Source organism: Chiloscyllium plagiosum, chromosome 24 (assembly GCF_004010195.1).
Source record: "Chiloscyllium plagiosum isolate BGI_BamShark_2017 chromosome 24, ASM401019v2, whole genome shotgun sequence".
Classification (NCBI taxonomy): Eukaryota; Metazoa; Chordata; class Chondrichthyes; order Orectolobiformes; family Hemiscylliidae; genus Chiloscyllium; species Chiloscyllium plagiosum.
The window spans coordinates 44893756-44905308 of record NC_057733.1 but is presented as its reverse complement, the minus strand read 5'-3'; positions in this window follow the sequence as shown (position 1 = coordinate 44905308).

The following is an 11553-nucleotide window of genomic DNA, read 5'->3' as shown; positions in this document are numbered from 1 at the left end:
AAACTCCATCTGCCACTTCTCAGCCCATTGGCCCATCTGGTCCAGGTCCTGTTGTAATCTGAGGTAACCCTCTTCCTGTCCACTACACCTCCAATTTTGGTGTCATCTGCAAACTTACTAACTGTACCTCTTATGCTCGCATCCAAATCATTTATGTAAATGACAAAAAGTAGAGGACCCAGCACCGATCCTTGTGGCACTCCACCAGTCACAGGCCTCCTGTTGTGATGAGATATGCTCCATCTGAACTATGCTGGGACCAAAGTCCTGGTGAATCACATAGATATAATGGAAAATTATAAAATCAAAGCTGGATAAGGTAGAATTGCTAGTTAGTGATGAGGTTGATTGCTACTGGAAGATTAGATTAGATTACTTACAGTGCGGAAACAGGCCCTTCAACCCAACAAGTCCACACCGACCCGCCGAAGCGCAACCCACCTATACCCCTACATTTACCCATTACCTAATACTACGGGCAATTTAGCATGGCCAATTCACCTGACCTGCACATCTTTGGACTGTGGGAGGAAACCGGAGCACCCGGAGGAAACCCACGCAGACACGGGGAGAACGTGCAAACTCCACACAGTCAGTCGCCTGAGGCGGGAATTGAACCTGGGTCTCTCGCACTGTGAGGCAGCAGTGCTAACCACTGTGTCACTGGGCCGCCCTGTTTATGGCATATTACGATATTGGAACAGTTACTACTTAGTAGTTAAATAATCTATTATTCTGTTAAGTTTTCCAATACAGTTAACTTATTCCAATAGAATCTTTTGTTGTCTTTTAACTATGTTGTATGAAGAAAGTGTGTTTTTCTTTAAGACTGGTAATTTGACAAATCAAATTGCATCTGGAATGCAAGGCCTGGTACTGCCTGTAAGCTAAGAAAAAGTTCGGGTCTCGGCTATCCCTTTAATATATTTTGAGGGAGTTTAGTCAGATATGTAATACATGTAATGGTATTGCAACTTAGTGAAAACAACTGTAAAGACATGAGGGAGGAGCTGGATAGAATTAATTGGAAGGGGATCCTGACATGAAAAACAGCAATGGCAGGAGATTTTGTTATTCACTTGTGGGAGATGTGGGCATCACTGGCTGTCCAGCATTTGATGCCTGTCCCTAGTTGCCCTTAAGAAGGTGGTGGTGAGCTGCCTTCTTGAACTGTCACAGTCTGCCTGTTCTGAGTTGACACACAATGCCATGAGGGAGGAAGCTCCAGGATTTTGTGTCAGTGATAGTGAAGGAATGGTCCAAGTCAGGATGGTGAATGGCTTGGAGGGAAACATGCAGGTAATGGTTATTCCCATCTATCTGCTGCCCTTGTCCTTCAAGATGGAAGTGGTTTGAAAGGTGCTGTCTAAGGATCTTTGGTGAATTTCTGCAGCGTATCTTATAGATTCCTGACTTGTGCCTTTTAGTTGGTGGACAGATTTTGGCAAGTCAGGGAGTGAGTTACTCGCTGCAGTATTCCCAATCTCTGATCTGGTCTTGTAGCCATTATGGTGAGTGAAATTGAGTTTCTGGTTCAATGGTAAACCTGCCCGTCTGCCACCGGATGTTAATAGTGTGGGATTCAGTGATGGTAACACAAGGGGCAGTGGTTATATTGTCTTTTATTGAAGATGATCATGACCTGCCATTTGGGTGACATGAATGTTACTTGCCACTTGTCAGCCCAGGCCTGGATATTGTTCAGATCTTGTTGCATTTGAACACGACTGCTTCAGTATCTAAGGAGTCATGAATGGTACTGAACATTGTGCAATCATTGGCAAACATTCCCAGTTCTGACCTTGTGATGGAGGGAAGGTCATTGATGAAGCAGCTGACAACGGTTGGGCCTAGGACACTACCCTGAGAAACTCCTGCAGAGACGTCCCTGGACCTGAGATAACTGACCTCCAACAACCGCAACCATTTTCCTATATGTCAGGTATGACTCCAACCAGCTGAGAATTTGCCCCTGACACCCATTGATTCCAGTTTTGCTAGGGCTCTTTGATGCCACACATGGTCAAATGTAGCTGTGATGCCAAGAGCTGTCCCTCTCCCCTCTGGAATTCAGCTCTTTTGTCCATGTTTGAACCAAGGCTGTAATGAGGTCAGGCCCTGGCAGAACCCAAACTGGGCATCACTGAGCAGGGTGCTGCTTGATAGCATTGTTGATGACACCTTCCATCACCTTCCTGATGATTGAGGGGAGACTGATCGAGCTGTAATTGTTCACGTTGGATTTGTCCTGCTTTTTACGTAATGGACCTGAGCAATCTTTCACATTGCCAGGTAGAAGCCAGTGATGTAACTGTGTTGGAAGAGCTTGGCTAGGGGAGCTGCAAGTTGTGGAGCATAAGTATTCAGTATTATTGAGGGAATGGTGTCCGGGGCCCATTGCCTTTGCAATATCCACTGCCTCCAACTGTTTCTTGATATCACGTGGAGTGAATCGAATTGGCTGAAGGCTGGCATCTGTGATAATGGGACCACTGGAGGAGGCTGAGATGGACCTTCTACTCGGCACTTCTGGCTGAAGATTGCTGCAAATGCTTCAGCCTTATTGTTTGCACTGATGTGCCAAGCTCTTCCATCTTGAGGATGGGGATATTTGTGAATCCTCCTCTTTCAGGGAGTTGTTTAATTGTCCACCACTATTCACAATTGGGAGGTGGCAGGACTGCAGACCCTAGACTGATCCATTGGTTGTGGGATTGTTTAACTCTGTTTATCACTTCCTCTTTACGCTGCTTAGTCCTATTTAGTAGCTTCATCAGGTTGACACCTCATTTTCAAGTATGCCTGGTGGTGGTCCTGGCACACTCTCCTACACTCTCTGTTGTACCAGAGTTGATTCCCGGGTTTGATTGTAATGATTGAGTTGGGGATATGCCGGGCCATGAGGTTACATATTGTGCTGGAGTAAAATTCTGCAGCTGTTGACGGTGCACAGCACCTCATGGATATCCAGTCTTGAGTTGGGAGATCTGTTCAAATTCTGTCCCATTTAGCACGGTGATATTGCCATAAAATATGATGGAGGTTTTCTCAATGTTAAGGCAGGACTTTGTCTCCACAAGGACAGTGCAGTGGTCATGCTTACCAACACTGTCACGGACAGATGCATCTGCAGCTGGCAGATTGGTAAGGGTGAGGTCAGGTATGTTTTTCCCTCTTGTTGGTTCCCTCTTCACCTGTTGCAGACCCAGTCTAGCAGCTATGTCCTTTAGGATCCCACCAGCTCAATCAGTAGTACCGCTGCCAAGCCACTTTTGGTGGTGGACATTGAAACCCCCATCCAGAGTACAGTTAGTGCCCTTGCCGTACTCATGTCTCCTCCAAGTGTTGTTCAACATGGAGGAGAATTGATTCATCAGCTGAAGGAGGATGGTACGTAGTAATCAGGAGGTTTCCTTGTCCATGCTTAACCTGAACTTCTGAGACTTCATGAGTTCTGGAGTCAATGTTGAGGACTCTCAGCACAACTCCCTCCCAAAAGCATACTATTGTGCTACCACCATGACTGGGCTTGTTCTGCTGGTGGGACAGGACACATTCTGGGATGGTGATGGTAGTATCTGGTACATCATCTATTAGGTATGATTCCATGAGTATGACTATGTCAGGCTGTTGCTTAACTGGTCTGTGGGACAGCTCTCCCAATTTTGGCACTAGCCTCCAGATATAAATAAGGAGGAATTTACAGGGGTGACAGGGCTGTTTCTGGCATTGTGTCTCTTTCCATGAATACACATAAATATTGGCTTCAAGTGAAGAAACTAAACACAAGAGAATGATTGGATTCAGACAACATCTCTGCGGATGGCACTGCACCTTTGTTGAGACACTCATTCAGCACTCTTTTATTATTTATGTACCTCTCAGTACGTTGCTCTGCTTTAAAACCGACATCAACTGAGTGGTGTTAAAACAGGAGTTAATTGGCAGGTGTGTTCTTCATCTCTTCACAGTGAGGCATTTAATTTCCTCAGCTTGGATAGACTGCATACTTCAAACAGCACAGGACGTTTTGTGCATTGTTGGCTTCAGTGCTGCATGGATTTTGATGCCATCATTACATTTTTGGATCAGGCTTGAGTACACAGGCTTGTTCACATTTGCATATTTGCCAGCTACTGGATAACAACTTTGTATTTGGAGGAGCCGGAATAATTCTGTTGCACTTCACATGTCCAAACATTCAACTCGCAACCAATTTCTGTATCCATGGGTCGGCTGAATAAATTTGAAGCACAAAATATTTCACATAATCTCGCAAATTCTCTCATAAAGTATATAGATTGAAGAATTACAGCATCTCCGAGACACGTTTATATTTCAGTCTAAAATATGTAGCTCAGCAGGATTATCACAAAGGAAAATATGTTTTCATTTGGTCATGAATACTCTTGCATATCTGTTATGTTTTTAGGGCACAAGCTTACAGTTGAAGATTTCCAAGTGGACAGGTCAGAGAGTTCACAGAGACAAGACCAAGTGACATTGCAATTGATGTCACTCTCCTGGATTAGGTAAGAGAGCTGTACAGGATCTGCCAGCCAACCTGCACATGACTGTAGCTCCACGATTCCTGCTCGAGGATCTGCACTGGGCAAATATGGGGTTCCCCTGAGTTGGAACCCTTGTTCACGGTCAAACATCAGTGAGAGCCATAAGGTTTATCCATCTGTAAAACTGTACGTGGAGTGAGAGACTGTAACAAGGTTTCAGTGTGTTCACAACTCAGTAATGAGGCCTCAAAATGCACTGTTCTCCCCACCAAATGGTTGACAGCTACACTGCTATGTGAATTAAAATAAAAACATTTCTCCCTCAGCTGGAGCATTGCTGCATTGAATAAACTCACAGTACTGTGCACATTACACCATGTTCAATTATACGCAGACCTTTACTGCTCTGTGTTGATGAGGAGGTGGGTGAATTCCAGAATGATCGTGACTTTAGAATGTTCTAATTAGCTTTAAATAAGGGCACAGACACCCAGTGACATGGAACCACCATCACTATGAACAAACCTTTCCTTATCTCACAAAGAACTGAACAGCTCAAAGTGAATGAATATCATGTTCCCTTTCCTCAGTAATTTGCTTGTACTACCTACATTTTTTGCCACTCAAACAAAGGCTGTATTTTAAGATGCTCATCCTTTGTTTTTAAATCCCTCTGTTACCTTGGTCCCTCACTGACTCTGTAATCTCTTTCAGCCCCACAAAATCTGACATATCAGCACTCACGTAATCCTGGCTTCTTGAGCATTTCTGATTTGATAGTTCTGCTATGGGTACTTTCTGCTGTCTGGTCAGGGTCTTGCAATTCCACGTCTTAACCTCTCTATGCTCGCTTACCTATTTGAATAAGCTTTTGTCCATCTGTCCTATATTACCTTATCTGGCTTGGTGTCTAATTTTGCTTTAGGGGTCCCTATGAAGTGTTTGGAGTCTTCATCACTTTGCCATGATAGTATTGTTGCTATTAAAAAAATACTGTTAAGGTTTTTTTAGATTAGATTAGATTCCCTACAGTCTGGAAACAGGCCCTTTGGCCCAACAAGTCCACACTGACCCTCTATAGAGTGACCCATTCCCCTACCCTATATTTACTCCTGACTAATGCACTTAACACTATGGGCAATTTAGCGTGGCCAATTCACCTGACCTGCACATCTTTAGATTGTGGGAAGAAACCGGAGCACCCGGAGGTAACCCACACAGACATGGGGAAAATGCGCAAACTCCACACAGTCCCCTGAGGTTGAAATTGAACCCTGATCACTGGTGCTGTGAGGCAGCCGTGCTAACCACATGAATATTCTAGTTAATATTGTCTCTAACAAGCACAGAGAACACTGAAGAAACTCAGCCAGTCTGGCAGCTTTGTGAAGAACAAAACCGAGTTAATGTTTAGAGTCCAGTGACCCTTCTTCAAGAAAACCTGCTGAGTTTCTCTAGTATTCCTGTCTTTGTTTCAGATTTCCAGCACCTGTGGTATTTCACTTTTATTAGTGTCCCTATCTTGTTTAATTCATTCCAAACTACAAATTTAACAAAGTCACATTGAAGTCCAATTTCACACCAGAAGGGCTTTGCAGGTGAATTTGGTTGTGTTACTGAGGCAAGACTGGAGCTTGTCCTCTGATAAAAATAGTTGATCCTTATTTCAGATTATTCAGAGATGAGTCCCATAAAAAAGTTAAACAAGAATGAGGACAAAACGAGGTTTCTAATGACAATCTGAGTCATGTGCTGGTGAACAATCAATCTAACCCTGAAAATTGATGAATGATTATAATTTTTAAATAATGAGAAAAAAGTTGGTTCACAGCATTTCAACTTCTTAACTCCATGTGTGTGTCTCAATCTTTATTTTGCTCTCTGTAGTTTTTTTTAAACAGTGATTATTGGTGCTTTTCATTCCCTGGTTGGGCACTGTTAGAATTCTTTAATGTGATTGGCTGCTTCGTTAGATTGATACCATCACTAGGTCACCACAATGCAAATCTCCATTCAAGAATAATCTGCAATTCACTGCACATTGAGAGGATTAAATTTCTTGGCACACAGATCACAAGGTCTCACAGTAAGGCTTTCTTCAAGGTCACAGAGAGTGCCCTTGCTTTGCCACTGACTGTAAAACCCAGGTCATTATATTTGAAATTCAGTGTTGCATGTGTTGCATTCTTTAAACTGACTGACAGGAAACAAAACAAGGCTGAAAATCTCTTGTTCATGACAGCAACACATTAAAAACAGTATTTACATGCACAAATTCATTCTAAATTTAGAAAAATCTCTTGTTCAATTTGACCAGTTAAAATTCAGTGGAAGTCTTGATTAATATCTTGTGTCACTGAACAAGCTGATTGGTCTGTGGAATGGAAGATGAACTGTTGTCAGCAATTCATAAAATAGAACTGAGATCACTCAATTTCCTGAGGCAATTTTTAAATAATTATCACTTGTAAACTAATTAAACCATTGGGATATCATTATATTTACACTGTGTTAGATGTTCACAACCAACATTTTTACTCTCGATCAGTTTTAAATTTTTTGAAGTTGTGAATTTCTTGCTTATTCAAATACATTCTCCTGACAACAAGTATACCGTTTTGAATACTGTTGGGGGGATGACTTACCAGGGGTAAGCCAGGGGTACAGGTCTCTGACACAGAGTCTGTCCCTGTTGCTCAGAAGGGAAGGGGAAAGAGGAGCAGAGCATCATTCATTGGGGACTCTATAGTTAGGAGGACAGATAGGAGGTTCTGTGGGAATGAGACAGATTCATGGTTGGTGTGTTGCCTCCCAGGTGCCAAGGTTTGTGATGTCACTGATCATGTTTTTGGGATCCTTGAGGGGCCGGAGAGCAGTCCCAAGCTGTGGTCCACATAGGCACCAACGACATAGAGATATGAGGATTTAAGGCAGAAATTCAGGGAGCTAGGGTGGAAGCGTAGAGCTAAGAGTTGTTATAGAACATAGAACATTACAGCGCAGTACAGGCCCTTCGGCCCTCGATGTTGCGCCACCCTGTCATACTAATCTGAAGCCCATCCCACCTATCTTTCGTATATTGCCCGTGCCACATGGTTGCGAGGCGAGGAATATGGAGAGAGAGGAATTAAACACATGGCTACAGGGATGGTGCAGGAGGGAGGGTTTTGGATTCTTGGATAATTGGGGCTCTTTCTGGGGTAGGTGGGACTCTACAAACAGGATGGTCTTCATCTGAACCAGAGGGGTACCAATACCCTTGGAGGCAAATTTGCTAATGCTCTTCAGATGGGTTCAAACTAATTCAGCAGGGGGGTGGGAACCCAAACTGTAGTTCAAGTACACAGGAGGTTGAGAGCAAGGAGGTCCGAAATAAGGTTTCAGGGTTGCAAGAACGCACTGGCAAGCAAGAAGTTGGCTTGAAGCGTGTCTATTTCGATGCCAGGAGCATCCAGAATAAGGTAAGTAAACATGCTGTGTGGGTCGGTAAATGGGATTTTGATATTGTGGCCATTTTAGAGACATGGGTAGAGCAGGGACAGGAATGGTTGCTGCAGGTTCCAGGATTTAGATGTTTCAATAAGAACAGAGAAAATGGTAAAATAAAGTAGGGGTATAGCATTGTTAGTCAAGGACAGCATTACAGCTGCAGAAAAGAGTTTGAGGACTCGTCAACTGAGGTAGTATGGGCTGAGATTAGAAACAGGAAAGGAGAAGTCACCCTGTTGAGAGTTTTCTATAGGCCTCCGAATAGTTCCAGAGATTTAGAGGAAAGGATAGTAAAGACGATTCTTGATAGGAGCGACAGCGACAGGGGAGTTGTTATGGGGTTTTCAACTTTCCAAGTATTGGCTGGGAATACTATAGTTCAAGTATTTTAGATGGCTCAGTTTTTGTCTATTGTGTGCAGGAGGGTTATCTGACACAGTATGTAGACAGGCCAACAAGGGGCGAGGCCACCTCAGATTTGGTCCTGGGTGTTAGATTTGGAGGTAGGTGAGCACTTTGGTGATAGTGACCACAATTCAGTTATGTTTACTTCAGCGATGGAAAGGGATAGGTATACACCGGAGGGCAAGAGCTACAGCTGGGGGGAAGGAAATTACGATGCAATTAGACAAGATTTAGGATGCATAAGAGGGGGAAGGAAAATGCAGGGGCTGGGCACAATTGAAATGTGGAGCTTAGTCAAGGAACAGCTACTGAGTGTCCTTGATAAGTAAGTACCTGTCAGACAGGGAGGAGGCTGTCGAGCACAGGAGCCATGATTTACGAAGGAAGATGAATCTCTTGTCAAGAGGAAGAAGGCGGCTTAGGTTAGGATGAGACGTGAAGGCTCAGTTAGGGTGATTAAGAGTTACAAGGTAGCTAGGAAAGACCTATAGAGAGAGCTCAGATGAGCCAGGATAGACATGAGAAGTTGTTGGTGCATGGGATCAGGGAAAATCCTAAAGCTTTCTATACGTATATAAGGCATAAAAGGATGACTAGAGTAAGATGACAGCCAATCAAGGACAGTAGTGGGACTTTGTGCGTGGAGTCCAAGGAGATAAGGGAAGCACTAAATGAATATTTTGTGTCAGTATTCACACTGGAAAAAGACAATGTTGTTGAGGAGAATACTGAGAAACTGACTACTAGATTAGATGGGATTGAGGTGCACAAGGAGGGAGTTAGAAATTCTGGAAAGACTGAAAATAGATAAATCCCCTGGGCTGGATTTATCCTAGGATTCTCTGGGAACCCAGGGAGGAGATTGTCAAGGGTTTGGCTTTGATCTTTATGTTGTCATTGTCTACAGGAATAGTGCCAGAAGACTGGAGGATAGCAAATGTTGTTCCCTTGTTCAAGAGGGGAAGTAAAAACAACCCTGGTAATTATAGACCAGTGACCCTTATTTCAGTTGTGGGTAAAGTGTTGGAAAAGGTTATAAGAGATAGACTTTATAATCATCTCGATAGAATAAGTTGATTAGGAATAGTCAACACGATTTTGTGAAGGGTAGGTTGTGCCTCACAAACCGTATTGAGTTCTTCGAGAAGGTGACCAAACAGGTGGATGAGGGTAAAGCCGTTGATGTGATGTATATGGATTTCAGTAAGGCTTTTGATAAGGTTCCTCATGATAGGCTACTGCACAAAATACGGAGGCATGGGATTGAGGACAATTTAATGGTTTGGATCAGAAATTGGCTAGCTGAAAGAAGACAGAGGGTGGTGGTTGATGGGAAATGTTCATCCTGGAATTCAGTTACTAGTGGTGTACCACAATGGTCTGTTTTGAGTCCACTGCTGTTTTCATTTTTATAAATGACCTGGATGAGGGCGTAGAAGAATGGGTTAGTAAATTTGTGGACAACACTAAGGTCGGTACAATTGTGAATAGTGCTGAAGGATGTTGTATGTTACAGTGCGACATAGATAAGATGCAGAGCTGGACTGAGATGTGGCAAATGGAGTTTAATGCAGAAAAGTGTGAGGTGATTCACTTTGGAAGGAGCAATAGGAATGCAGAGTACTGGGCGAATGGTAAGATTCTTGGTAATGTAGTTGAGCAGAGAGATCTCGGTGTCCATATACATAGATCCCTCAAAGTTGCCACCAGGTTTATAGGGCTATTAAGAAGACATATGGTATGTTAGCTTTTATTATAGAGGGATCGAATTTTGGAGCCATGACGTCATGCTGCAGCTGTACTGAGCTCTGGTGCAGCTGCACTTGGAGTATTGGGTGCAGTTCTGGTCACTGCATTATAGGAAGGATGTGGAAACTTTGGAAAAGGTTGACAGGAGATTTATTAGGATGTTGCCTAGTATGGAGGGGAGGTCTTACGAGGAAAGGCTGAGGGACTTGAGGCTGTTTTCATTAGGGAGAAGAAGGTTGAGTGGTGACTTAATTGAGACATTCACGATAATCAGAGAGTTAGATCGGGTGGACAGTGAAAGCCTTTTTCCTTGGATAGTGATGGCTAGCACGAGGGGACATAGCTTTCAATTGAAGGGTGATAGATATAGGACAGATGTCAGAGGTAGTTTGTTTACTCAGAGAGTAGTGGGGCCGTGGAATGCACTGCCTGCAATACTAGTAGACTCGCCAACTTTTATGGGCATTTAAATGGTCACTGGATAGGCATGTGAATGAGAATGGAATAGTGTAGGTTAGTTGGGCTTCAGATTGGTTTCACAGGGCGGCACAACATCGAGGGCCGAAGGGCCTGTACTGCCCTGTAACATTCTATGACACACTTCCATCTTGGAATAGCAGCACCAAAACATATCCTGGATGTTTTGGCATCCTGGATTTCTTGGATTTCTTGGATATCTTGGATTTCTTGGATATTTTGGATACAATAACAAAGAGGGAGTGTCTTTTGCTGCCAATTGTGACATGCGATGTAGTTCCAAGTGGAATAAGAGCAGGCCACTCAGCCCTTCAAGCCTGTTCCACCATTCATTAAGATCATGGCAGATCTGATACTTGCTTCAACTCTATCTTCCTGCATTTCCCCTGATTATCCTTCATCCCCTTGGTCATCAAGAATCTAACTGCCTCTGCCTTAAGATATACCTGCATTCACTGCCTTTCATGGAACCCCTATGGTGTGAAAACAGGCCATTTGGCCCATCATGCCCACACTGATTCTCTGAAGAGCATCTCATCCAGACCCATCCCCCTACTCTATCCCAGAATTTCCCATGGCTAACCCACCGAGCCTGCACATCCCTGAACACTATGGGAAATTTAGCATGGCTAATCTATCTAACCTGCACAACTTTGGACTGTGAGAAGAAACTGGAGCAGCCAGAGGGGCCACACAGAGCCACAGGGAGAATGTGCAAACTCCACACAGACAGTCGCTGGAATTGAACCTGGGTCCCTGTGAGGCAGCAGTGCTGACCACTGAGCCACTGTGCCTTTGAGGAAAAGAATTTGAAAAACTCTCAACCCTCTGAGATATGTTTTTCCTCTCATCTCTTTGTTAAATGGGTGACGTCCTTATTTTTAAATCATGACCTGGAAATAGCAATAAATTACAAGTCATC